Genomic DNA, 27407 nt, shown 5'->3' with positions numbered 1-27407 from the left:
CTGGTCTCCCTCTAGGGACTGGCCAAACTTGAGGAGGACCTTAGACTGCCACTGAATGCAAAATAGAAGTTTGAAACAACTTTATCCAGAAAGGCTCCAGCTGATACCCGAGCTACAAACACATAGCCATTGGTAAAATAATACTACAGATAATATCATAAAATAAAATTAGGAACTAAGTAGGTAGGTCAAGTTTGTGGTCCCTTAAAATGGAAAGGACCAAAGAGATTAATGTACCTAAGGGACTGCTGTAATGGTCAGGTTCTGCTCTGTTCTCGTGTTCTTTGGCTCCTAATCCTATGTCCTAGTGAGAGAAAACAGAGCATCAGAAACTCCTAGTCCCTCAAAAATTTAGCTCTAAACTGAGCAACTTCCACAGGGGTCTTGAGGTTTATCAGTAATTATTTCTATCAATGGACTGAGCTCAGGGGAATATATGTAGAAGAAAGGAAGACAGATTGGGAAGAAAGGAAAACATCTTGTAGACAGATTTTTCCCTAGTAAGAGGAAGCACATAAGAAAGAAGTTTATTAATAACTTTATCTGTTGTCCTAAAGATATATTATCTGATATCAGAAGATTTTCTTTGTTCCTATCAAATATTTAGGCTCCAGATTAAAAGAATGAACCAAAGGTAGAGAGACATGGGGACAACCGGGCAGCCATGTGGAAGTGTTTGTTGATCTGACCCACTGTTCTCCTCTTGTTCAGATAAGGACGCATGTTTGTATGTTGACTGATGAGGACAGGAGGAGGTTTCCTGAGTGCAAAGTGCCAGGCAAACCCTGAGATAAAAAGCCATAAATAGACCCAGAGGCTGACCCAGAGCCAGGCTCAGTGTCCTTGGGCTGGTAGGACTTTCAGGCTAGGTCCCTGGTGGCAGGGAGAGGGACTGGAGATGAGCAACTGCTGTGGAAATTTCCATGAGCTGTTCACCAGCTTTTGGGAAACTGAACTCCATGAGGCTTGGGGAGAACCTGGGTTATGAAAGAGGTACAAGACATGGTCCCAAATCATAAGGAGTGAGATCCCTGGAGAAAGGAGTCAGGAGTGCTTGCCAAGAAAGCAAGTGAACAAACAGGTTTCAAAATCCTAAGCCAAAGTTGAAAATAAGGTCAAGGCATGGAACAGAGCCAGGAAAAGTCAATATCACCTTCCAATTATTAGAACCCCATTTCACCTCTGAAGGAAAATGTTGAAAATACAAACTTCATATTAAGGTAAATGTTGATTTTATTTCTTTAAATACTAACAAATGGGTCACAACATATTAATTTTAAAAATGGTTTTATTAGTGCATTATTGTACATAATCATTAGGTTCATTTTGACATACATGCATGGAATTTTATTTGCTCTATTTCAGTTCCCAGTGCCTTCTCTTTCCCTCTTCTCCTCCCTCCCCTCAACAATCTAATGATTTTTAAAAGGAAAAAGTATTTACAATATATTATCACTTGCAGAGTCTGAGATACCCTTAAGAATTCAAGTTAAAATCAAAAAATCATTTTTAACACAAAAATCAATGAAAAATTATCAAAAGAGTTCTAGAGCTATAACTCATGGTAGAACACTTGCCTAATTCATGGGAGACTCTGGGTTCAATCCCCAGCACTGAAAAAAGAAAAAGAAAATGACATCAGTTCCTTGTCTTGGCAATTTTTACCAAAAGCTTTTAAGTGTGCAATTTTGTAAAAGCAGAAGTCACAACCCTCCCAGGAATTGAAGGTGTGTGCTCTTCTTCTCTAAGAGGACTCAGGTCTTGTGAATGTGTGTATGTGGGTGCATGCACATACATACAACATATGAACCCACAGCATTCACCAAAATACTGCCTTCCTGCTATGGTTTAGATGTAGTTTGAGTGTGTTCCCTAGGATTTGTATGTTGGGAACTTGGTCTGTACTGTGGCAGTGCTGAGAGCTGGTGGGACCTTTAAGAGGAGGGGCCTAATGGGAGGTCCTTAGGTCATTAAGGGAACTGTCCTCAAAAGATATTAAGACAGCTCTCCTGGGACCTCTGGATTCTTATAAGCCCAACCCCTTGCTCCTCATCTTCCTGTTTCAATGTGATCTCTTTTTCCCACATGCACTGCTGCCATGATGCTATCTGCCATTAGGCCTTCACCAGAGAACAAACCAATGGGGCCACTAGATCTCAGACTTTTGGCTTCCAAAACTGACTAATACAATTTCCAATGCACTGGTTAGAATGTGTTTGTCAGTAAGAGAAAACACAAAGAGGCTTTATTGGTTCTCTAACACTTGAGTGTTAGGGAAGGCTTCTCATATGTCTTAATCAGGGCTCCAGCTCTATTTCTCGTTATGATTCTCTCTGCCTGTACTCTTTTGTGGGAGAGATTGCTATATGGCTGTGAACAGCAACTTGGGCTACAGTGAGTCTAGGGAGAGAGAAGCTATTGCTTCCTGTAATCATTACACAGAAATCCTGAGCTTCATTCTGATCAGACCATCCCAGGACTAATCACTGTGGGGGTGTCATGTACTGACTGTCTCAGGCTCAAACACCTTTCTCTCTGGAAAGAGGTTAAAATTGGTTTATACCCTGGTTGGGGAACATTTGTGTAGCTACCATTCAAACTGATGGTACCTACACGATGGGAAGGAGGAAAAGAGGTATTGGACATTCACAATGCTTACAGTTGTTTTGAAAATTGTGTTTTATTTTAAGAGTTACTTTCTAAGTATAAGGTACTTTGGGAGATATAAAGACATGCAGTTTGCCATATGTTAGATGTAAAAAGACAAGTTGACAACTGCAATACACTATTGGGTATAATGTGGAAAAGGCATGCAAATGCTAAAATAAAGTCTTATAAAACTAAAGACAGATTGCTTCTGGTTGAGGTGATCAGAGAGGCATGATATAATAAGTAATATTGGAATTATCTCTCAAGGAATGAGTGGGATTTTAATGATTGCAGGTGAGAAGGCAGGGCACAGGAGGCAAGGGAGCAGAAGAAGTAACACCCCAGAGGCAGGAAACCAAGGGAAAGTTGGAAAGCTGTGTTCAGTGGCACATACCTGTACTATCAGGGACTAGGGAGGCTGAGACGGGAGGACTGCAAGTTTGAGGCCATTCTCAGCAACTTAGACCCTGTCTGAAAAAAGAAAAAGAAAAAGGGCTGGGGCCAGACCTGGTGATGCAGGCCTCTAATTCCAGCAACTGGGAGGCTGAGACAGGAGGATTGCCAAGTTGGAGGCAAGGTAGCGAGATCCTGTCTCAAAATAAAAATAAGGGCTACCCTTTCTGCCTCTGCTGCCACCATGGCACCCATGAAAAAGCTTGTGGTGAAGGGGAGCAAAAAAAAAAAAAAAAAAAAAAAAAAAAAAAAGAGGTTCTGAAGTTCACCCTTGGTTGCACCTACCCTGTAGAAGATGGAATCATGGACGCTGCCAATTTTGAGCAGTTTCTCCAAGAGAGAATCAAAGTGAATGGAAAAGCTGGGAATCTTGGTGGAGGGGTTGTGGCCATTGAAAGGAGCAAAAGCAAGATCACTGTAACATCTGAGGTGCCTTTTTTCCAAAAGATATTTGAAATATCTCACGAAAAATATTTGAAAAAGAATAATCTACGTGACTGGTTGTGCATTGTCGCTGACAGCAAAGAGAGTTACAAATTATGTTACTTCCAGATTAACAAGGATGAAGAGGAGGAAGAAGATGAGGATTAAAACTCTTTTATCAGGAATATTTTGTATGAGTTCTTGAATAAAATTTGGGAACCAAAACAAAACAAAAAAGGGCTGATGGGGCTGGGGTTGTGGCTCAGTGGTAGAACACCTGCCTAGCATGTGTGAAGCACTAGGTTCGATTCTCAGCACCACATAAAAAATAAATAAAATAAAGGTATTTAAAAAGGGGAGGGCTGAGGATGTAGTTCAGTGGTAAATTGCCCCTGGGTCAATCCCCAGTACCAAAAAAAAAAAAAAAAAAAAAAAAAAAAAAAAAAAACCAAGGGAGAATTGGAGGAAGGTGGCATCCCAGGTTAGTGGAAACATAAGTTCTAGAAGTTGTCACTAAGGGAAGAAATCTCAGGGTTTATATGATACCCAAGTAGCTAGAATGAACCAAATCAGGGTGCAAGGTGATGGAGTCTTTATTTTTCCCCATAAAAACTGGCATAGGCCTCCATTTGCCATTAGCAGAAAGCTCAGTATGTTCCTTCATGGGGCTCCTGCACCCCTTAATTGTTCCCAGATCCAAATTGTACACAGTCCAAAGTACAGAATGGGATCAGTCTGACTTTCACTTGAAGCAGAGGCCATTGGTCCTGTCAGTCTAGGGACTGACACAAATCCCCAGGTCTCTGTGACTCCTCAGGCAGGATAATTCTACTTGTGTCAAATGTGTTCCTCATTAATGGTGGTTCAGAGTCCTCATCTCAGAATTTTGCTCTTCAAATAAATTCCCAGTTCCCCTATTCACTGAGTCACTCACTAGCCATCTGGGTAACAGGTAGTTTGGATGTAGGACTTCTATCGTCTATCTTTTCCTGGAATCCACAGCACTAGGAGACAAGGGGATCCCCTTCCACGAACAATACAGCAACCCACCTTCCCTGCTGTAGACTTTTCCCTTTTTACCCTTTCCTGGCCCTTCACACACACTTGAATAGGTGAGAGCACCTATTCAAAATGCTTTACTATGCCAGGAGCTGTCTGATGCCTTTCTCATTGGCTCAGAGAAAGAAAAGAAAACCTGAAGTTCAACCACCAGAGTTACATTCTGCTCTTGAACTCATAGATTCATGCCTCTTAATCTCTTCCAGAATCGCTTACTTCACCCAAGGGAGCCAGTCCTCCTGCGCTCTTTTATTACAAGTTCACATTGACGTTTAACCTCCTTGGATATTGGCAAAATCTGTGTCCTTGCTTCATCCTCACATATATGTTGAAGTTCTTTTGCTTGCAGCCACTCTAACTCTGCTTGAAGGGTTTTCTTGCCTACAGAAGGCTCTGGCCAAGTCTCACTCTCTTTTATACACATAGCAGTTCTCTTTCCTAAAATGTCATGCCCAACTTTGCTCTTGTAACCTTGGCTTTGAATATCACAAAAAAAGTATGCAAGAGATGGATGCAGAATTGGGCTCAGCTCAAGGTTTCCAGCCTCTAGAATCTCTACTCCTTTTCTAGCTTGTAAATTTTAAGCCCAAATCTAGAAATTACTCTAAAACTTATGTTAAAGCAAACAAAGCTCTTTTTAAAAAGTATCCCATGACTGTCTGAAGGAGAATAAAGTGAAACATGTATCCAACAACTGGGATGGCTTCCCTCACACCCTGTAGAATTGAAAGATGTGAGAATGATCATAGGCTCTTTTCAATTCACTTGCTACTTCGTAATTCATGTCATATAACCAGTTATTTTCCCTTAACACAATCAACATAGAATCAGAACAGTTGCCTGCAGTGAGAAGATGGTACTCCAAAAGACTGCCATAAAAAAACTTTTTTGGTGGCACAAAATTGTTCTTTCCCCCATCCCCATGCTGGGGATAGAACCCAAGGCCTCATAAATGCAAGTGCTCTGCCACTGTGCTACATCACCAGCCCAACTACTGACCAACTAGTGTTGGTTATGTGATATTTTCAATGTAAAAATGTATGAATTGTAGACTGAAGATCTGTGTATTTTACTGTATGTAAATTATATCTCATTGTAAACATAGGAACATTAAACCAATGATTATGACACATGTGGCTAATGTCCTTAGTAGGCTACATCATGTTGAAAAGAAATTCCTTTTTTTTTTTTTTTTTTTTTTTTTTTTTTTGTGGCGGTGCTGGGATTGAACCCAGGGCCTTGTGCATGTGAGGCAAGCACTCTACCAACTGAGCTATATCCCCAGCCTGAAAAGAAATTATTCTGAAAGAGAAAAAGCAATAGCCTCCTGAGATGGCAGATGCACACTCCATGCACAGGGTAAATAAACCGGGGAGAGAAACCCAGGTCTTGCTAATGGGCTCAGCTGGTATGTTTCCAGTTGTGGGAGCTGAGCCTCTTCTGTAATGTGCTTAATCACTTCTAATTGTACAGTCAGCTAACTATAGTAATTAGTCTTGCTTTGGTTCAACAGGATTGGGAATTCCTTTAAGTCATTCTTTTAAGGACAGGGTTGGATCTTCCCCGAGTTTGGTATCTTCTTCAGATTGTGGCATGTGTACTCCTGGGGTCCCCCAAATGATTTGTTGGTCTTGCATTTTCACCACTGTGTGTTTGGGGATGGGTGACTAATCTTGGAGCCAGTGAGTCATGTGGCCTGAGCACAGCAGGAGCACTTCAGGCTCTATCTTGGCACCCCTCTCAGTTCATCAACCCAGCTCCACTTAGGTCCAAATTAATCACATTTTGAAAATAAGATTATTCACTACAGCACTGTTTGTAACAGCAAAAGAATAGAAACAATTTGCCTGACAGGAGACTGGTTAAGTAAACTAGTGTCCATCTACATGGCGCAACACTGAAAAAGATGAGGAGGGCACTCTCTGTGTCCTGATTCGGAAAGAACTTCAAACTGGTATTGTTAAGTGAAGAACAGAGCACACGTATGGCCATTGCTATGAAATGAGTGTCCGTTTCTATTTCCTTGTACATGTATAAGGACACTTTGAAAAAAGGGACAGTAGTGGTTATGTTTGTATGGGAAGGTGTGGATGGGTGGGGCTTTAGGGCTGAGGAGTGGATGGGAGACAGATGAAATTTAGGGGAGACTTTGCACACATTTTAAAAATAGATTTTTTGGGGCTGGAGTTGTGGCTCAGGGGTAGAGCGCTTGCCTGTCATGTGTGAGGTCCCAGGTTTGATTCTCAGCACCACACATAAATAAATAAATTAAAGCCCATTGACAGCTTAAAATATATACATCTATTTTTAAAAATAGATTTTTTAATAATCAGTTGAATGTATTACCTAATGAAAGACTGAAATCAATTAAAATGTTCAAAAGTTTTTGTTTTTTTTTTTAAAGTAGGGGGCTAGGGAGATAGCTCAGTTGGTAGAGTGCTTGCCTCGCAAGCACAAGGCCCTGGGTTCAATCCCCAGCACCGCAAAAAAAAAAAAAAAAAAAGGAAACAGTGTTAGGAGAATGGGGAACCCCATGATCCCTTAATCTGGCATTGCTCAAACAGTGGTTTGTGATGGTGTAATGGGAAATTCATGTATATTTAAAACAGTAATGGAAGCTGGGTATTTTGTTTGTTTATTTGGTGCTGCGGATGGAACCTAGGGCCTCCTTTATGCTAGGCAAGCTCTCTACAGAACTCTAGTCCTAGAATCTTTTTGTGTGTGTGTTTTTGGTACTGGGAATTGAACCCAGGGGCTCTTCATCACTGAACACATCCCCAGTCTTTTTTTTTCTTTTTCTTTTGAGACAGGTTCTCATTAAATTGCTTAGGGTATTGCTAAATTGCAGGGCTCTGACCTTGAACTTGTGATCCTTCTGCCTCAACCTCCTGAGTCCCTGGGATTACAGGTGTGGGCCACCATGCCTGGCTTAGAATCTGTTTTAATTCCTACTTTCTTATACTCAGCAAATAAAAGAGCTATTAAACAATTATCCTCTGATGACAGCCCCTGGGGTGTGGGCTGGACACACCAGGCAGCCATGGAAAGCAGGTGTCCAGGTCATGACTCCATTGCTTAGCATCTTCCTGATTGGAAACAAATTCTCCTGTGCTAGTGACTCTGATCACCATGCAGTTGTAACTTGTTTTATTCCTAACTATGTGTTAAGCAATACCCCAAAGGGTCCAGGAATCAAAAGGAATACTGATGTTGTACACAATTAGGTGATGTAGAACATGAAAATTATAAATTATAAATGTAACACAGGAGTTTTCTCTAGATTTGAAGTTGTGATTTATCAACTTCTATGGAAAACCAAGCTGTTTTACTTTAGAATATAATGTTAAAGAGAAAATAATGTAAGCAGCACATATAAACTGAACTTACCAAGTAGTATGCACTAAGACTATACTTTGACTCATTTAGAAATAAAAGATGAAATTACTGAAGTAAGACTAATTGATTTTAGGCACATACAATGTGAGAATCTCACATAACTCATATCTATGTATCAGTAACATGACACTTGAAGTATGACAGCTAATGAATTAGATGAGGTTATGGAGAATATTGATCCTTTTAAAATTTAACTTAAATTTCAACATCTGTAATTTTCATGTGTGTGCATGTTAATTATGTTAATTTAGTAAAATTCAGATATTAATACAATCTTTCTGAATACATATGTGTAATACAATATTGGGTTTATTTATTAAGGAAAAATAACTAAAATGATACAATGTGTAATATGTTACAGGCACCATCATAAGCACTTTGCAAAGAGTTATTCGTTTAATTCTCAACAGCCCTGTTAGACATAGGTATTACTGTTACAAAGGCAGAAACTGTGGCACAGAAAGTTTAATTAGGCCAAGGTCAGTTGGTAATTAGCAGAGCAGTGATTATAACTCAGACTGTCTCACTCCATTTTCCATGTTCTTAACCATAGTGTTTATTGAGTACTGTTTGCCAGTGACTCTTAGGTGCTGGGGATTTAATCTTGAATCAAAGAAACAGTTTTTGCTTTCATTAGGAAATACAGATGATAAACAAATAGATAATATGTCAGGTAATGAAAATTACTAGGAAGAAAAATAAGCAAGATAAGGGAGCAGAGAGTCCTCTTATGATCAGATCAAGGGACAGGGTGGGCCCTATTTCAGTTGAATGATAAGGTGACATTTTGTGATGTGCCTATGCAAAGTGTAACTGAGCTATGAGGACATCTAAGGGAAGAGGAAGTGCACAATCTCCGAGCTGCAACTGTTATTGACATGTTAGAAAATTGCCAGGAGGTCTTTTTGGTGGAATAAAGTGGGAGAGGGAGGCAGCAGTTGAAAATAACACCTGAAAGACCCTTGGTTTAAGGTCATGTTGTCTTATGAAACAATGTATTCTGACTGAGATGAGAAGCCAGCAGTGGGGTGTGAGTTTAGAAATGTCATGATCTGACTTTTGCTTTAAAACAAAGGATCACTGTAGGAAGATGTGTGGGAACAGAAGACTAGTTAGTTGGCTATTGAAATAATTCAGGTGGTAGATGATGTTGGTTTCTCCTAGGGCAGTAGAGATGCTGACTCAGGAGGCATTTGAAGATGGATTGAAAGAAGTTGCCCACGGATTTTATTGAGGTATGATAGAAACAGAGATGTCAATGAGGAAGCCAAGGTTTTGGCCTGAGTAATGGAAGAAATGACTGGTTCTTAGATGGAAAAGCAGGAGAGTATAAAGTGCCAGAGGCCAAGTCAAATAGCTATTTCAATAAAGAAAAGGGATGATGTCAGCACAAATGGCAAATATTTTTGAAAATTCTGTCCTCCACAAAAACAATGAGGAAACTGGCAAAAAATGGTCAGAACACGTTTTTATTCAAAACTCTGTAAACTCACCAAAGGCTTGCAGCCACACAGAAAGAACTGATGAAAGAAAAATGGCTGAACCTCAGTAACAACAGTGAACTTTGCAGTGTTTCAACTTGCTCTAGTCTTGTGCTTCTCTCTTCAGATATGTGGTGGCCTTGGAAAATAAGTCTGCATTCCTGGTACAGCTTGGCTGTCACCTGAGGGAGCAGAATAGAGCTGAAAATCTTTCTCATTCTCCTAAAATTGTCATTATTTTACCTATGTCATGGTTCCCTGGGAGATCTCCTACAAAGCTGTCTCTATTTGACCTGGCTTAAGCTTACCCACCAGAAAAGTCTTTTTCCAAGGGAGAATTTGTGAAAAAATATTACAGGTATGAGTTTTCATTCTGCAGTTGGGGTAAACAGTAGACTAACCAAAGACCTTAAATGAATTGCTGGGAAATGAGATGTCCAGAGGAGCTTTGAAAAGCTCCTACATATTCCTGAGACTCTTGAAGGCCATGCACAAGCCAGGTTAGGTGCTTAGGAAAGACCTGAGGAGGCCTGAGGATCTCAATTTTGAATGACCTTCAGATTCTTTTCAAGCTGAAAGGTTAAGGCAGAGTTGGCTCTGTCAACTGGCTGGCTGAGTGTTGAAGTCATGCCTTAAAGCATACACAGAGACTAAACCAGACTGACTGATTTATTGATTCCAGGCATTTAAGGAAATCTGTGTCTTATCATTAGCTGAGTACTAAGCCGAGTTGAGATTTCAGTGGCCACATACAACAAAATATACAGGCTTTGCAATTTAGTTTAGAAAGTCATTAAAGAAATATAACAAGTAGCAACTATGACCTTGGGAAGGGAGAAGAATATGATTGCCAGAGATGTCACATTATGTTATTTAATACGTCCAATTTTCAGCAAAAATTATAAGACATGTAAATATACCAAAAAGTGTGGCATATACACAGGATAAAAAAGCAATTAATAGAGACAAACAATGTTCCAGACATTGGACTCACTGGACAAAGACTTTATTTTTTTTGGACAAAGACTTTAAATAAGCTGCTTTAAATATATTCAAAGAGCTAAATTAAGCTAAAGAAATAAAAGTATGAGAATAATGTCTCACAAAATAGGGACTATTGGGGGTTGGAGTTTGTAGCTCAGTGGTAGAGCACTTGCCTAGCATGTATGAGGTGCTGGGTTCCATACTCAGCACCACATAAAAATAAATAAAGGCAGTGTGTCCATAAACAACTAAGAAAAATAGTAGAATAATCATTTTAAAAATAGGGACTATTAATAAAAACATAGAAGTTATAAAAATAATCATAGATGTTCTAGAGTTGAAAAATACAATAACCAAAATGAAAAATTCACTAGTGGGACTCAACAGCACATTTGAGCAGGCTGGAGAAAAAAATTCAGCATAATTGAAAATTGGTCATCATTAAGGGAATGGAGAGGAAAAAGAATGAAAAATAAATGAACAGAGCCTCAGAAATCTGTGTGATATCATCGATAATACAAACATACATGTAATGGGAATCCCAGAAAGAGAAAGAGAAAGAAGTATAGAAAGAATATTTGAAGAGGGCTTAGGGGTAGAGAATACATGAGACCCTGTGTTCGATCCCTAGCAGTGCAACACACACAAATTTATTTGAAGAAATAATGGTAGAGATCTTCCCAGTTTTAATGGAAACGTTAATTTTGTTTAAGAAGTACTGACCTCCAGCTGGGCATGGTGGCGTACACCTGTAATCCCAGAGGCTCAGGAGGCTGAGGTAGGAAGATTGTGGGTTCAAAGCCAGCCTTAGTAACTTAGTGAGGCCCTAAGTAACTCAGTGAGACTGTCTCTAAATAAAAATATAACAAAAGAGCTGGGGATGTGACTCAGTGGTTAAGTGCCCCTGGGTTCAATCCCCTGTACCAAAAAAAAAACCATATCTCCAGTATGTACCCAGACAGCTCTACAACTAGACAACATAATAATTAAACTGTCAAAAGGTAAAGGCAAAAAACCCCCACAAACTTTTAAAACAAAAACTCATCCTGTATAATGGTCCTTGAGAAGATTAATATTCAATTTTTCATTAAAAAAACTTAATCTAGAAGGCTGTGACATGACATATTTAAAGTGAAGAAAACCAAAACAAAAATCAAAATGTCAACTAAGCATTCTATATCCAGAAGAACTATCTTTCAGAAATGAAAGAGAAATTAAAACATTCCCATAGAAATAAATCTTGAGAGAATTAGTCACTAGCAGGTCTTTGCTATAAGAAATAAAGGATGCTGTTTAAAGGCTTAAATGAAACAGCAAAACATATGAAATAAAGGAGTTTGATATAGGAAACTACATAGGTTAAACATAAAAGGCCGTATAAATATATGTTTTCTTTATAATTATTTTTTCACATATCTACCTTTAAAAATAAATACATAAAACAATAATTATAAACCTATGGTCATGGGCATACAATGAATAACAATGTAGTTTGTGTGACAGTAACTACAAAAGAGGGTAGAGAATGGAGCTAAAGGAAAATGGCATTTTAATTTATTATTGAAATTAAATTAGTATTCATCCAAACTATAATGCTATGCTAATTATCACCTCCAGGGCAACCCATGAGAAAGAAAACAGGAGTGATGAACTGTGTCAAATGTGGGTGATGGTCTCTGCTTCCTGTTGCGATGTCCTGAGCTCTTTTCCTCTGCCATACTCTCCTGCTGTGATGTTCTGCCTCACCTCTCTCACGGAGCAATGGAGTCAGCTGTCGCGGACTGAGGCCTCTGAAACCTTGTCAGGAACCATGTTGTATTTGCTGAGTCATGCCGATCTTCAGGGGAAAATATGTGAAAGCAATGATTGTATGTACTTTTACATATTGATGCCTATATAACAGGATGGTACACTTTATTTCCCACAGGAAATGGGAACATTAAAAAGACCCCGAAGAATTCTCATTGAGCTGGTTCTGAAGCAATTATCTGACAAGGACACAGAAAACCATAAAGGAGAAACTCAGCTAATGACAGTGTAAAGCCACTTCTGATAAATGGTTAGAAAGAGAATCAAGGGCCATTTAGGTTGCTTTAGTCACTCTGTATGGATTTTCAAATTGTATTAATGATGGTCACATTTGTGTTTCATTAAAAGGTTCATTTTATATAGATAAGTGTTTGCCAAGAATGTAATAACACTAAAGTCAAAATAATGAGAGTATACTGATTATATTTTTTACTTCTATTTTATATTATTTGTAATTGGCAATGAAATTATATTTTTAATGTTTTAGCAACTGCTTCAAGTATGTGAAATCTAAAAGATAAAACTCAGGTAAATAAATACTGCTTTTCTTATCAGGTGATCAATCAAAAGGAACAGACTAAAATCAACAGTATTATTTTTAAAATGTTGGTGATAGCTTAAGACCTGAGAATTGCCCATTTGAATTGGCAACATGGAAGTTACTGGTGAGCATTTTTAGGGGAATGATGGAGGCAAAGCCTGTTGTTAGTTTTTTACTACTGTGACAAATTACTTGATATAATCAACTTAAGAGGAGGAAAGGTGTTTTTTTGGCTCACAGTTTTGGTGGTTTCAGTTCATGGTCATTGGGCTCCATTGCTTTTGGCCTGTGGCAAGGCAGTACATCATGGAGGGAGCAGGTGGCAGGAGAAATTGCTTACTTCATGACAGCTGGAAAAGAGGTAGAGGGAGAAGGAGAGGGAGGGAGAGAGAAGGAAAGGGAGTAAAGTGGCTAGGGTCCAGATATACCCTTCAAGGACACGCTCAGATGATCTAACTTCCATCTGATAGGCCTCACCTCTTAAAGGTACCACCACCTGCCAATAATGTCACAAGTTGGGGACCAAGTCCTTAACATATGGGCCTTTGGGGGACATTCCAGCCTGGCTAGATTGGTTTTGAGAGAATGAGAGAAAAGGAAGTGGAGACAATGAGTATATATAATTCTTACAGGAGCTTGTTGAAAATGGCAGCAGAGAAATGCAGGTGAGTGAAGAGCAAGAGATATTTCAAGAAATTTGTGTGTTGATGAGAACGTTTTAGCAGAGTGGGAAAAACTAAGTGCCTCCTCTGATTTTATAATTAAGGAAGAAATCTGGAGATTAGAGGGAAATTATTGGAACCTCAAGTTCCTCACCCAAATGTCCCAGGCACAGACATTGTTGATTATTGGGAGAATATGTATGTATATATGCATGTACACATTTTAGTGTTTATTGAATAACACTGTACTCATATATTATGCCATTTAGGAGGCATACAAAAAGATAAATTTTTAGAAGTTTTAAGGTAAACTTGAAAAAAATAGTAAGATGATATTAGCTGGGCTAGGTGCAGCAGTGTGTGCCTTTAATCCCAGAGCCTCAGGAGGCTGAGGCGGGAGCAAGTTTAAGGCCAACCTGAGCAACTCAGCAAGACCCTGTCTCAAAAAAATAAAAAGGGCTGAGGATGTAGGCAGTGATATAGTGGCCCTGGGTTTAATCCCCAGTACTGTTTTAAAAAAAAGGCATATGATCATTAACTAATAGCTTAAGGCATGATAGACACTCAGAATGAGGTATCTAGTGAATGAAATCCATGCTTCAAATGTTTTCTTGCTATTTTTGAGTTTTGTGGCTGTCTTATTAGCTATGGTTAGCCCCATCCTTGTTCTTGCCTTGCAGAGAGACTGGCAAAGAAGAATAGTAATGACTGTTATTGTTTTCTTGTTCACCCTACCTGCATTATTAGTGTTATCTTCTGTTCTGTCTGGATTTTCTTTACATATATCTTAAAAAAATTTTTTATTATGTGGAATTAGAAACCATACATCGTCTAGATTATATTCATTGAACCCCACATACCTACCCATCATTCTCCTTCCATAATTATCAACTCATGACCCATTCATGACTCAAGTGTGTAATATTTTGAAGTTAAATCCATACATCATATTATTTATATCTGAAAGGAATTCAGTATCTCTCAAATGTAAGGATTCTTAAAAAACTAACTACAATACCACTATAGCATTTGAAAAAAAGAATTTGCAGGAATCCTTAACTTGCAAGACTGGGGAATGCTTTACAAAAAAAAAAAAAAAAAATTAGGGCAGGAAAAAGAAATGTGTTTTACCATAATGAGAAGAAGTAGGTAATTAATCTGACAAAGATGCGTTATTTTCATAGACCAACTGGGGAACATTTCTCTCGTCAACTAGGCTGGAGGTCCTTGAAAATAAACTGATGTTTGTGGTTGTGGGTTATGTTTGTTTTCAGGTACTTTAGGAGAGAAACCGACTCTAGCATTGCTGATATAATGGGACTGAACTGGCACGGAAGCAGCCAAGTCGTTCCTCTCCCTACATTTGCTTTCCACTTCAATCAACAGAAGCAGGAGCTGTTGAAAATCACAACCTGTTCCTACCGCAGTCTGATGGCGTAGAGTTCCAAAGATACAGGGACAGATGGGGTGGGGGTCACTGGGAAAACTTGGGAGGCAGCATAAGAGAATGATTAGTGTGGGAAGGAGCAGTGGGCACCCTGGGAAGGCTTTGAGGCTTGGTGTTTTTCTCCTGTGTGGTGAAAGAGCCAAGGTATGGACCTTGGCCCAAACCTATCTTCTCTGTGTTCTTTATGTGGCAGCTCTGCTTGCCACACGCTGACTGAAGGGGCCGCAGGGGCTCTCCTCCGGGCTTAGCTCCTTCTACCTGTTCGCCTGTCCCCAGCTGTCAGCGAGAGTCGCACCTCTAGTCACCAGCGAGTAGACCACATGCCTCAGCGCTAAGTTCCGCCACTCCTCTGGTGCCCCAGCCCCCCAGCCGGGGACATAGGCAGCAAAGGCTGTGTTGACGAGGATGCTGAAAGTAAATATAACTGGTCTAAGGAGAAAGCAGGATAAAGTAGGAGGACCGTGACACTAGAGGTGGAAGTTCGATCTGCTTTGGCCGCCGCGCTTTCCCCTTCCCGGAATGCTTTTTATGGAAATGGGCAAGAGGCCCTCGCCAAAGGCGGGAGAAGGTGCAGGCCTCGCCCCATTTCTCAAAGGGGTCTGCGCCCCTCGCAGCCGCTCCTGCTATGCCCTCCGCCTACCCTCCTAGGCCCTTTCGGAACCCAGGCAAGCACTCTAAGGGACGTAACGTGCACGTGGCCGGCCATTGCGGTTGCGCCGGAAAAGGCCCGGACTCCAGACACACGCATTCTAGCCACAAACGCCGCTTCTCTAACCAGGTGAAAGGGCAGCGGGGCTTGGGGGGAAGGAAGAATGGGAGGGGGAACTGCCCGCTAGGGTAGCATCCTATTGGCTGCTCTCTCTCCGCCCTCGGTTCTGATTGGCTGTAGGCCGCGCGCACGGGCTGAGCACGTTCCCCCGCGCCGCGCGGCGTTGGGTAGGCAACGACGGTGCAGCCAATGGAGCAGCTCGCGGGGCGGGGTCAGTCAACGCTGGGCCTTCCAGGACGCCAGCGACTATGGTAAACAGATCCGGAGCGCGTGTCAGGCGCTCGCGCTGCTGCGTACGCGCGGAGGGGCGCGCGAAGGTGACCGAGGTCCCAGCTTACTGCCGCCGGGTAAGGCTGCCACCCGCGGGCCTACAGCGTGCTCGGGCGCCTTCCGGCTGCGGCCAGAACTGGCCTCACCACCTGCCTGGGCCATTCGTGCAGCCTCAGGTGACAGCGCGGGTTCCCGTTACGAGCTTCTCTGGTCACTTGCTCCGCAGCGAGTTGCAGTGGGCGCGTTTCAGGTGCAGGGTAGGGGCTGTGCAGCCTTCTCCCACGTTTGCCTACCTTGACCAGCCCGGCCTGCCTCTTGGGCGGGGGGTGGGGGTGGGGGGGTGCTGAGTGTCTGGAATGAGACGCAGCAACCTGGATGCCCGGCCACCTCCTGCCCATGCCTCTTGGTCTCCAGTACAGCTTTCCTGCTTCGTTTTCTCATAAATTACGTGTCTCTTAATTTCCAGGTCCTCTCGTACCGTGTGTCTGGGAACTCTAACGGCTTGGGCTGCAGGTTTGTCAGAAGTTTGACCTCCTTAAGGGAATCCAGCTGTTGGGTTTCACAGGTGGGTACCTTGTTGGTCTTTTCCTCCATTCACTTTACTTTGATCCTTCCTTCTATTTTTCCAGGCACTGGTGGTCTTATTGGCGGTCTGGGCTAAATTCCCCAAACTCTAGCCTTTTCGTGGCTCATTGTCACTCATTGCACAGTGGCAACATCTCACTCTGCTGAACCCAGGCCTATTTTCTCACGAGTGGGGTGATAGAGAATGCACTAGGGGCAGGTCTGAGTGCTGTGACCCTCTATTTGGATGAGAGATGTCATATTCCTGAAGGTGAAAGTCTTGTGCATATCCTCCCTGCCTGGGTTGGGCTTGCAGCCTGCTAGAAAACTTGTCCATGCTCACTAGGGCTTCTGCGTGACGGGACTCAGGAACTGGGCATGCAGGCCTATCTCCTTGCCAAAGGATTTGAACATTGAACATGCATTTATGCCAACTTGCCAGTTGTGCTGTGGATGGGTGGGTCATCCTGGCAGGAGGACTGTTGGGAGACTCTTTTTTGGAGGAAGGACCTTCTCAGGAGAAGGGACAAAAGGGGGTGGTGGTTCACAGGAGGAGCATCTTTAAGACTCAAGCGACAGCTTCGGGTGTTTTATTTAACCTTGCAAGTAGTGCAGACAATGCAGAATTGCTAAAATTGTTGGCCTGACCTCAGGTGACTCAAAGGAAAAGTGAAACAACAGTCTGGACACCTCCCTCAAAGCTAGGACAGGGTTCTCAACCTCCAGACTATTGACATTTTGGACTCATAATTCTTTGTTGTGAGGGGCCTGTCCTGTGCATTATAGGATGTGTAACAGCATCTTTGGCTTCTATCCATCAGAAAAGTAGCCACTCCTGTCCCCTGTTCCACCAGTTGTAACAATTGAGAATGTCTCCAGACATTGCTTAGTGTCTCCTGGAGGGAAAACTTTTCTTTGATTGAGGCCCACCCAGATAAGACTAAAAAGGGTCATCCTGTGCTGCCAGGGGCCTTTCTCAGACTGCCCAGGAGTAGTTGAGAGGCTTAGGGAGAGGGCAGTGTTATGCCTCCTGCCATTAACAAACAGTGGGAGCCATGCAGATGGAGCTTTAAAGGAGACCTCACTGAGTGGCAGAGGTGAAACCTGCCAACAGAGAGGAGGAGGTAGAAACTCATGGACATTTACTGTGTTTGTAGAATGTGTAGTGGTGACTGGTGGGTTTGGGAGTTCTGAGGAAGTGAAAGACCAGTAGTTTCTATCCTTGAGAATCTTGCAAGACTTTGGAATATGTGCACATAAAATAAACATTGGCCATTTTTTTAATAATGAGCTGACAAGTGTAAGCTGCCTGAATGCTGGCAGAGAGGTCATCTCATTTAACAACAAGCAACTTTTCCAGTGTGGTGCTTTACTCATCCTCACTTTTTGCTCACACATCTCTGTGTCTTGTGGAAAGAGGCCAGTCTTGTGTGTTCAGGGAATAAGTGTTTGGCTGCATTTCAAACATACATTTGTACACCCCCTACCCCACCACCACACCACCTGCCCTACTAGGAGTGTAATAATGGTGCCACACGGGTACCTGTATATTTGTGGAATTCCTCTACAGTTGATCAAAGTATCATTATCAAAGATAGCCATTTATTTTTGTGCAGAGAAAGATGCTTTACTTCCGAGTCTACATCTTCCTTAGACTTAGCCCAGAATTGATGTCCTCATCTGAGTCCCAATATGGTGGACATATAGAAAACCTGAAAAAGCAGTGATTATTGAGCAGGGAAAGGAAAAACATCCCAAGCACCTACTATACATTTCTGTTTCTTTATTTTCAATTTACTCCTGTGGAATATATCAGGGATTTCCCGCAACACTTCTTGGTCAGTTACACGGTCTTCTGGGTGCCCTTTGTTGCCTATAGAAGAGAATTGGGAAGGGAAGTCACTTCTCTTTTTTCAAAGAGAAGTTTGGAGACGTCTATTATTGGGAAGCTCAAAACTTGGCAGGAATATTTTCCACCAAGAGCCATGGACACTGAGTCATTATCTTTGTCAGTTGAAACAAGAGCTGTGTGCAAAATTAGATGGGAATATTTAGCTAGAGAGTTGCCTTGATCTGACAACTGGAAATAGTTCCAGCATTCCTGTTAAACAACAGTCGGAATCTGTGGAGAGCCAGGGGGATGGAGAACCATTGCAAGCTCAGGGTCTAGTTTCTTTCAGAATTATATGTGTGGGAGGAGTGAAGGCAGGGAGACATTTGAGAGAAGGGAGGGTGGCTTGTGTCCCAGGTATTAAAGGACAGAGGGAATGTAGACCTCAAGTCACAGACTAAAAGAATACACACAGGTAGAATTTATAGACTAAATGGATAGAGGGCTGAGATTTCTAGCTGGAGGGAGAAGCTGGATGATGGTGTGTTTACCCATAAAGGGTGTAGGAGGAGCTGGTTTGGGAGAGATGGTGATGTTAGTGTTAGACATGATGGAGCTGATGTACCTGTGGGACTATTTTTTTTTCTATCCTTGTTTATTAAGATATAATTTGCATACAGTAAATTTACCTGTTTTAATGTGTAGCCACACACACTTGGACAGATGCATACAGTAACATAACCACTACATAATCAAGGTGTAAAACAGTTCCTTCACCCTCCAGCGTTTATTAGTACATCTTTCTAGTTACCTGTGGGACTTGAGTGAGGCTGTATGGCACAGATATGTGCAAATTGTTTTTGTTCTAGAATTTGTTTAAGTGGGTGAGAGGGCTTGCTGGCTTGGGAACAGGGAGGCATCTTTAGCTAGCCTGTGGAGGGGCTGCAGCAGCCTTGAGACGGTGTGCATAGCAGGAAGGCAGGAGGGCCTAGGGCCAGTCATGCTGTGGAACAGTGAAGAAAGAGGAGGCCAGAGAGGGTGGACAAGGGAGAGTTTCTGGGTCTGTGGAGCTGGCAGGAAACCCTGTGAAGGGTGTTGAGAGAGGCAGGCTGAGGAGACCTACTGGCCTGGGCCATCAGGTATTAGAGGGCAGCTTGGGGAGCAGGAGAGACAAGTGCACCATCTCTGGGAGTTGTTGATGGCAAAGGAGAAACAAAGTCAGCAGGAGTTTTTTTATGTTTGATGCAGGAGAGCTGAGAATGGGTTTGTGGGCTTGAGGGGAAAGGCTTTTATGGAAGGAGAAATCAAGGGCAGAAGAAAAAATAGCTCTGGGAGATGGGATGGGGAGGAGAATGTGTAGGAGGGACCAGGAATTTGAGGGTATTCACATTTGAACGCCTCCACTTTTGGTGGGGAAATAGGTCTGCTTTGGAAGGAGTGAGGCCCTGTCCTTAACCTTGAGGGGGAAATCAAATAGAATGCCAGACCCAGGTTCTGTCATAGGTGTCCCAGGGTCCTGCCTGCCATCCTCTGAGGAGCTGGTTGCACCAGTAGGGGCAAGAGTGTGTGTAGAGGGGAGGCAGGGAGCCATTTCCCCTCTCTACCTCTGTACTGTCCACTGGATTCTCCCAGTATTTCCTGAGCATGGCTGCTCCACTTTTCTACCTCTCCATCTTTGTGAGACATCTGGAGAGTCTCCCCCTACTATTTTCATAGACTGTCTGAGAAAATCCTTAACTAATTCTTTTGAGCTTTATCCTTTGCAGACCCTGTTAAATCCATTTTTCTAGAACTAACCCTGTGTGTTTCCTTGTCACTCCTCTGTGCTCCAGGAGTAGACAGCTCCTTCTTAATCCCTGGAAATTAGAGATCATCCTAGGTCAACTGCCTTATTTTATACATGGGGAAATGGGTCATGTAGGCCTGAAGAGAAATGATGTGCTTGTGTGTAACTTGGTTGGTGAATGAGCTGGGCCTGGAAGCCCTGGGTCCTCCCTGTCAACTCTCATCAAATTCTGTGTAATGTCCAGAACTAGAGGGCCTGGTAGCAGTGTCCCTGCCATCTGCTGAGCTAGACAAGAGGTCCTAGGGACTGTTGATATGAAAAGAAATGTTAAAGTCCAGAGCCTGGGGTTGATTCCACTGTTTGTTCTCTGCCTGGCACATTTTCTGCTGTTTGGCACTGTTCCTGGCTCAGAGGAGGGTAAAGGAAAGAACAAGATTGCCTGGTAAGCTGAAGGTGGTTACTGTTTGACAGGTGCTTGAGCAAACAACTCAGGTCTTTCTAAGATTGAGAAGAAACTCAGTGACTTTTGCTCCCTAAGGTGTTTACAGCCAACATTTGGCCCAGCAAAGGGTGGAAACTATGACACAGCCAGGTTGACTGTGTGTCCCCCTCATGCCTCCCTGGAGCTCATGGTTGACAGGCCAGGGCAGACTTACCTTCTGAGGAGCAGCATCTTTCTTCCCTCTGTCCTTTTCTCTCACTCTTCATGTAACCAAGATGTGGAACAAAATAGACAGGTGTCTTTGTGTCCACCATGAACAGTTCATGAAGCTGACACAGATCCTTCCCAGCTTGGCTCCTGTAAAAATCGCTTTAGACAAGGGATGTTGCTGTTGCCATGTATGTTGCTGTGCATGCCAAGAGGTTCAGGGTGATTACAGACAGAAAGGACATTTCCCTGTGCTCAGCATCCCTGTTGTAAGGAGTGTAGGCAGGTATTTATGTCCAGCCCATTTCTGAGGTTCTTCCAGCAGGCTGCCAGCACTCTGCTGAGCACTGTCTCACACCACAGTGTCAAATAAATCACACTTAGTCCTCAAGAGAAGGTGAACCCTGCCTGTCTCCATGACTTAGATTGGATCCTGTACCCAGAATGAGGAGTTGGGGATATAAATACCCAGATTACCAGACTGATCTCATTCATGCTCCCTCTGAACCTCATTCTAGAGTGTCTGTGTGGTTGCATTTATACCTTTATCTATATATATATGTAAAATTATTATCTTTTGAGACCAAGTCTCACTAAGCTGCCTAGGCCAGCCTTGAACTTTTAATCCTCCTGCCTTAGCCTTCTAAGTAGCTGTGATTATGGTATGTACCATTGTACTTGGCTGGTTGCAATAATAATAATAATAATATCAGCTAAGGATTTTTTGTGTGCATGGTGCTGGGGATTAAACCTAGGACCTCACACATTCTAGACAAGTACTGTATTGAGCTATATTCCCATTCCTTTTTAAAAGGAGGAGAGGGCACTTACAGCTCTCCGTTGCCTGGCTGTGTCTTGGAGCCCTGGCCCATTGAGGTGTTGATCCCTCTGGGAAATCACCAGAGGTTTGAACTTCACTTTCTGCTACTTTTACATCCTCCCCTGGTAAGGATATCTTAATTGCCCAGTGTGTGGAGAATGGAGGCTTGCAGGTGCAGCTTGGGACTTCAAAAACATACTCGTTTGCTTGTTTACACCTCTAAACTGATAAACAGGATGTCCAGCTCCTGAACCATAATTAATTCAAAGACCTAGCTTTACTTTTTACAAGTTGTGTAACTTTGAGCAAATTTTTAACCTCTGTCTTTGCTCCCTCAGCTACTATATTGGTCAGCTTTACATCACTGTGACAAATTACTTGAAAAAATCAACTTAAAGAAGGAAAGATTTATTTTGGTTCGTGGTTTCAGAGGTTTTAGTCCATGGTCAATTGGCTGTATTGCTCTGGCCCTGAGGTGAGGAAAAACATGACAGAGGAATGCTGCTCTCCTTTTGGCAGTCAGGAAGCGAGTGAGAGAGAGGTGGGGACAAGCTGTACCCTTGCAGTGCACACTGTCAGTGACCTACGTCCTCGCACTAGGCCCAACATCCTGCAATTCCACTGCTTCCCAATAATCCATTCAATTATGAACATATCAGTGGATGAATCCATCGATGAGATCAGAGCCTTCATTATCTAATCAGTTCCCAAAAGCTTCACCTCTGAACATTGCTGCTTTGGGTACCAAGCTTTCAACACATGAACCTTTTGGGGAACATTCTGGATTCAAACCATAATAGCTATAAAATGGGCACTGTACCTTCCTTCTAAAAATGATAACACATCTCCGTATAAACAGAACACTTGGCAGAGGTCCTGGCATGTAATGATCAGTAAGGCAGTGGTAGTTACCATTATCATGTTGTGCTAGTTTTACTTTTCACAAAAGCATTTGGGGAACCGGTTAAATTCACTGAAGAAGAGTTGTCTGAGTAATTGCTCAGCAAGCCCTTGTGTATGTTAGCACAAGAGTGTATCATTTTTAAGCACTTTCAAGAACAAGCCCAGTATCTGGAAGCAACTTCAAGGGAACATGAAGTCTTTAGCCTCGAAGACAGCGTGAGGCCCAGAAACTCCTTTCCTTCCAAGGCAGGACTCCATGGACCATCCAAAGGTCTGTGGTGACAGACCCATGTGTTGTCATGCTGAGCAGCCCTGTGTATCAACTTTTCTTCCACAGCAGACCGATCAGACTGTGTGGCTCACCAGAAGGCCACTACTGCCCCCACAGACAAAAGGGCTCTGTGTAGGCCTTGGAGTGGAGGCAGCAGTGTGCCTCCCATCTACCTGCCTGTCACCTTGCATGTCTCCTCCAGCCAACATCCCACATGTCATGTATGCATCCATACCCAGTGCTTGCCCAGCCAGGGGCTTTTGTAGGGTTTCTATGAAAGCATAGGAATGAAGGGATGATTACATGGTAGGTAGATTTATATGATCTCAAACTGTGGACTGACAGTGGTACTTGTCTGTTTAGGATGAGGGGAGGGTATGCAGGTGGTCTCAGTTATGACTGGGAGCCCCCTGACGTGGCAAGAGGAAGGAGAGGAGATGTTCAGGAAGTTGGCATTCAACACCCCCTCTCACAACCCAGGCATCACCTCTTTTTAAGCAGCATTTAGGGGCCATGGATAACCCAGGAAAAGGTGGTCTAGCCTGGTGCCTTGTGCTGTGTATAGTGGGATGAGCCTATTTCTTAGGGTCAGGAGCAGAGCTTAAAAGGGGGTCCTTGCCCCAATACCAGTCTGCTCTGGTGTACTGTGGCTGCTCCAATACGACTCTAGTGACTTTTCCAAATTTCCTGGAATGGGGCTGAGGTTGAGGCTCAGTGGTAGAGCACTTGCCTAGCATGTGTGAGGCACTGGGTTTGATTCTCAGCACTGCATATAAACAAATAAAAAAAAATAAAGTTCCAGATTCCTGGGATAACTGTGGTTATAATTTATTGTCTTAGGAGTCAGAAACTTTGTCTTTAAGGGCCCAATAGTAAATATTTTGGGTTTTGTAGGCCTTAGCTCTCTCTGGCAACTACTTTACTCTGCTATTATAGCAAAAGAAAACAAGAAAAAGCCCAAACAAACAAACAAACAAATCAAACCAACCCAGTAGCCATAGACATGTGAGTGAATGAGTGTAGTCAATATATAAATGAATGTGCTGGCTGTATTCTAATAAAACTTCATTTACAAAAATAGGCAGCTGGGCCAGATTTGGACCCTGATTTGCCCTCCCCCTGCCTAGAAGGACGCTAGTGATGTTATCTGACTTAATTTTTGGTTCAGCAAATGTGCTTACTGGACATAATACTTAATTTTCTGTTTTTTTTTTTTTTTTTTTGGGGGGGGTGTTAACACATTAATTATTTCTATCATTTTTTATATTAGTGAATTTATGTACAAAATCATTTCAAATAAACATTTAATGTAAAATCAAATGTTCTTTTAAACTGAATTTTTTTACATCTACTCTACTGTTCAAATGCTTTATCATCTTACATGATTTCTTCAAAATCTGTTATCGAGGGTACATATAGAAAAGCATTTTTCTTTTATTATTACTATCTTTTATCACTTGGACCAGTATTAGGGAAGGGCTTGTATCAAGGGTTTTCTCACCATTTCTGAGAAGGGCAGTTGAGCCTCATTCCCCAAAGTGGGATGACCATATTCCATCTGCCTGGCAGCCTGTTAGGGGCAGTTGTCTTCTGAAGAACCGTGGCTAGCCAAGGGCATGCAGAGGCATTATTTATAGCATTCTGATCTTAACCTTAACCTTCTGCCAGTTCTACCCTGAACAAACACTAGAGGTATGTGGGAAAGTATTTTAAAATTTCAGTTTGTATGCTTGCTTTTAAAAAAAAATTAACAGAAGAAAGATTATTTTTTATATAATTTTGATATTGCAAAGGCAGAGCATAAATTTTTATTAAGGAAATAAACAATTTCAAATAAATCTGTTATCCTACCACTCAGAGAAAACCACAATTTTAATGTTTTACATCGTTTTATGACCTTTCTTCATGTGGGAACATATGGTATGCTTTCTTATTTGCCAATAAGTACCTTTCCCAGTGTCATTTAAATGGCTGTATCTGTGGGTGTACACAGCCATCTTAGACCATGTGGGTATTTACATTCTTGTATTGAAATATCACATACATCCATTTTTAAGGTGATGCATTTTGAGGGGCTTGAGCAGGATTCTTAGATTGTTATCAGACAGAATGGCTTGGGGAAGAGATGGGGACAAGGGGGTTCCTGGTATGAGACGTTGGGGAGGTGGAGTGTGACTGCCAGAGGCCTGTCTTCATTGTGAAGCATGAACTCATCAGGCCTGGCTGGGGCTGGCAGGGCAAGGATGAAGGCCGTTTTTCTCTTTCTCTTGCTCTGGGTTCTTTTCCTGGTATTCTGTTGCCTTTGAAGATGGATAGCTCCTTAGCATATTTCTGACCCTGCTGACGCCAACCCTGAGGCTAGATCTCATTAGGCAGAAATCTGGAGTAGCCTGAGAGGTTTGAATTATTTTTATTAAGGAAATAAACAATTTCAAATAAATCTGTTATCCTACCACGCAGAGAAAACCACAATTTTAATGTTTTACATCGTTTTATGACCTTTCTTCATGTGGGAACATATGTGTGTGTGTGATGATGTTGTGTGTGATGTTAAAGTCCTAGGCAAAGGACAAATTTACCCAATTTCGTGGATTTGGTTTCAGAATTTTTCCCCAACACATTCATTTTTCTGAGTCCTTAGAGGAAACGATCAACTGGTGCTTCCTTTTTCTCAGATAAAGAGAAGAGGAAAAAATCTCCAAGATATACGAGAACTTTTTAGTGCCCATGCAAGGTAGAAATTGAGATGTTTATGCTCAAGGTAAAAATATGGTTTTCAGCTGGGAAGGAGCAGAAGACCATTTGCTAGCTCCTCATGGCATCTCCCCAAGGTCACTAAATAGGCCTTGCCAAAGTCTGCTTGAAGTGACAGCTTTTGAGAGCCCTTGGAGGCCACCTCTTTTTTTTCTTTTTGTGACCACCTCTTGAGTTATTGTTTTTAAGCTCAGCACTTCTGATTTCCTTTTTCAAGTTCTTGAAGGGATAGTGGGGAAAAGGGGGGCAACTTAAGGTTTCCGCTTAAGGGGAAAGCCAGACTTGGGGAGGGAGGTAAGAAGGTGGAGAATTTAGGGAGGGATCTCTGGAGACTTCCTGCCTGTTCTCGGAAACTGACCTCTCCTCTCCGTTTCCTCCTCTGTCTCCAGAACTGGGGTTCTCAAAATAAGTTCTCAGGACCAGCAATGTTGTTAGCATGCTTGCACTTGCTAGAAATGCAGATTCCCCACCCCTATCCAGACCTATAAAATCAGAAGCTCTGGGTTGTGGCCCTGCAGTGTTTTTTTTAAACAAACCCACCAGGTGATTGTGATAGAGACTAAAGCTCCAGGGCTACTGCCTCAGACCAGCAACTCTTAGGGGGCCTTAGTTCTACTTAAAGTAGAGTTAAAGCTGTGAGCCAGGTCTGCAGATGGCAGGCTTTCTGCAACCTTGGAGAGACCTGCCTAGTTCATTTGATTTAACAGGTATTTATCACCTATGGGCCCCAGCACTGTGCTTGATGCTGGAGAGACAGGGAAGACAGAAAAATGGATGTGGTTTTTGGCTTGTGATTGTCAGCCTCGTGTGTCTGTGTGTGGAGAGGGATAGAAAACACTGGCAGATTCAGAACCTGGTGGTGGCTGCGATGCCATGTGGGACACAGGGTGCTGAGCAGGGGACAGATTCTGGAAGAGCTGACAGTTGAGCTCACAGTCCTGGGATGAGGGGAGGAAGTACACTTGTGAGCATGGAGGGAGCACCCTGGGTCCTAGGAATAGGTTGGCCTGCCTGGAACACACACTTTGGAGGGAACGAGGCAAGTGTGAGGCTGGGGAGGTGCGGGGAGCTGGGTCAGGAAGGTTCTTTCAGTCTTTTTGAAATCTCAGAGAAGCCATGAGGCCTGGGGGTTGGGGGTTAACTGGATTTTTCTTTTAAAGTCAGTGCTCTGGCCAGCAGCATGGAAATGCATTGGGCGGGGGGGGCGGGGGAAGAAGGTGGGGAGCAGGTAGAGCTGCAGATAGAGGCTGTTGGGTGGCCCAGGTGGGAATGTGCAGGTGGACTGGGGCTGGTGAGGAGGGTTGGAAAGCAGTGGGTGGTGGTGGCATGCTTCAGGTTGGGGAGCCCTGGACTGGGGGGGTAGGGGTGGTGAGGGCAGCTTTGGACATGTTGAGTTTGAGGTGTCTGTGGGATGTTGGTTGATGTGGGAGCAGCAGAGGGCTGGATGCAGCCTACTCCAGGGGAGGCTTCTCAGTGTGGGCTCTGCCCTGCTACCCTCACCTCCCAGGACAGAGAACCTCCTGTGCATCCCAAGGCTGTGGTGGCAGCTGTGACTAGGAAGGGACTAAAGGAGGTGGACCCTGGATTTTGGAGGTTATAGGTACCACTGCTTTGCTTGCATGGGAGTTGGCCTGCAATGCTCTGTAGTCATAAAGGGGGTTGAACAACCACTTAGTAAATTCTTAACACACTATCCTCAGCTTGCTCTCACCTCATGAGAGGAAACAAGTGACAGATGGTGCATTCTGGTTGTGAAGGGGAAAATTGGAGGTTCACATAGGAACTCTCCCTGCTAGCACTTTCCTTCCACATGTGGGTCCTGAGTGGATGCATGTGTGATGTGTTCATTTGTTTTATACTTGTCAAGCTTGCTGCTTTATTTATTT

The 27407-nt window shown here is 42.7% G+C and overlaps 1 protein-coding gene and 1 pseudogene across 4 annotated transcripts in view; both read left to right on the top strand.

Moving 5' to 3' along the window:
* Nucleotides 1-3286: 3286 nt before the first annotated feature.
* On the top strand, nt 3287-3814 carry LOC306641742 (large ribosomal subunit protein eL22-like; annotated as a pseudogene). The gene has a single exon. The product of its transcript is annotated as a large ribosomal subunit protein eL22-like (transcript).
* Nucleotides 3815-15862: 12048 nt separating this feature from the next.
* COQ8A (coenzyme Q8A) overlaps nt 15863-27407 on the top strand; it is a 36560-nt gene continuing 25015 nt past the window's right edge. The window contains exons 1-2 of one of the 3 annotated variants that reach the window (XM_079106625.1): nt 15863-16020; nt 16410-16508. The gene's annotated coding sequence lies outside the window, so the exon portion shown is untranslated. Of the gene's footprint in view, nt 16194-16409; nt 16509-27407 lie in introns of all 3 variants that reach the window. The other 2 variants (XM_079106626.1, XM_079106627.1) reach the window with 2 other exon arrangements.

This window comes from Sciurus vulgaris, assembly GCF_902686455.1.
Source record: "Sciurus vulgaris genome assembly, chromosome: 12".
In the NCBI taxonomy this organism is placed as follows: domain Eukaryota; kingdom Metazoa; phylum Chordata; class Mammalia; order Rodentia; family Sciuridae; genus Sciurus; species Sciurus vulgaris.
This window is presented reverse-complemented; position numbering and strand designations above follow the sequence as displayed.